This window comes from Mastomys coucha, unplaced genomic scaffold (assembly GCF_008632895.1).
Source record: "Mastomys coucha isolate ucsf_1 unplaced genomic scaffold, UCSF_Mcou_1 pScaffold1, whole genome shotgun sequence".
Lineage (NCBI taxonomy): Eukaryota > Metazoa > Chordata > Mammalia > Rodentia > Muridae > Mastomys > Mastomys coucha.
The window spans coordinates 35,421,215-35,422,764 of record NW_022196891.1 but is presented as its reverse complement, the minus strand read 5'-3'; the positions used below and the strand labels follow the sequence as shown (position 1 = coordinate 35,422,764).

Below are 1,550 nucleotides of genomic sequence, written 5' to 3'. Positions count from 1 at the left end.
TTAGCCAGGCGGTGGTGGCGCACGCCTTTAATCCCAGCACTTGGGAGGCAGAGGCAGGTGGATTTCTGAGTTCCAGGCCAGCCTGGTCTACAGAGTGAGTTCCAGGACAGCCAGGGCTACACAGAGAAACCCTGTCTCAAAAATGAAAAAAAAAAAAAAAAAAGATGAACTCCATATTAATACTCTGTTTATTTTACTGTTTTCTTTTTCTTTTGTCATTTATTTTCTTATTGCTTTATGTGAGCTCTTATCTGTTATAGAAACTATCTCAAGGTTTATCTTTTCCCTTGGACACCATGAATTATTTTTTTTTCAGTATATATAAAGAAATTAGACCCACTGGCTGCCCTGGAAAGCCATTGTTGCATTGTTCCCAGGTCACACACCAAGCTCACCCACAGCTTTCTCTGCAGAGTTCTTGAGTTTGGCTTCTTGCTGCACTGGACCACCAGTGTGCCCCAGCATGTCAGATGAAGCAGTGGACACCAGCTCTGAGATCACTACCAAGGACTTGAAGGAGAAGAAGAGGAAGGAAGTTGTAGAGAAGGCAGAGAGTGGAAGAGGTGCACCTGCCAATGAGGATGCTAATGAGGAAAATGAGGAGCAGGAGGGTGTCAATGAGATAGATGAAAATGAGGAAGAAGATGAGGAGGAAGAGGATGAGGATGAGGAACAAGAAGGTGATGCTGAGGAAGAGGATTGAGCAAACTGAGGCGTCTATGGGCAAGCAGGTAGCTGAAGATGATGAGGATGATGAGGATGTAAGGATGATGAGGATGTGAGGATGTGAGGATGTGAGGATGATGAGGATGTGAGGATGATGAGAATGTGAGGATGAGGATGTGAGGATGTGGACACCAAGAAGCAGAAGCCTGATGTCGATGACTAGATAGCAAAAAGAAAAGGTAAACTCAAGGCCACCCTGATCTAGTCAGAATTTAAATGTGGTCACCTTCGAGTAGAGAAGCAGGCCCCCCCACCCACAGCAGGCAGTGTCACCCACACATGACATGCACTCTCCACCACCCCACCAAAGCCACAATATGAATTAGCAACAGGGGAAGAAAAATGAACCCAAACTTCCCAGGCCCTCCTTGCTTTTTTACTTTAAAATACTTTGAAAGGAATTTTTGTTTGTATTTTTTATTTACATTTTATATTTTTTATTAGATGTTTTCTTTATTTACAATATCTCCTTTCCCAGGTTCCCCTCCAAGAAAAAAATAAAATAAAGTAAAAAAACAAAAACTAAAACAAACCCCTGTTCCCTCCCTTCTCCCCCTGCTCACCACCCCAATCCCTCCTGCTTACTGGCCCTGGCATTCCCCTACACTGGGGCATAGAACCTTCACAGGGCCAAGGGCCTCTCTTCCCATTGATGATCAACTAGGCCATCCTCTGCTATATACATGCTGCTGGAGCCATGAGTCCCCCCATGTGTACTCTTTTTGGAGTTTTAGTCCCTGGGAGCTCTGAGGGTACTAGTTAGTTCATATTGTTGTTCGTCCTGAGGGGCTGTAAAACCTTCAGCTCCTTTGGTCCTTTCTCAA

The 1,550-nt window shown here is 44.6% G+C and overlaps 1 pseudogene; it reads left to right on the top strand.

Annotated features, from left to right (window-relative positions):
• Nucleotides 1-463: 463 nt before the first annotated feature.
• Nucleotides 464-889, top strand: LOC116070378 (annotated as a pseudogene).
• Nucleotides 890-1,550: the final 661 nt, after the last annotated feature.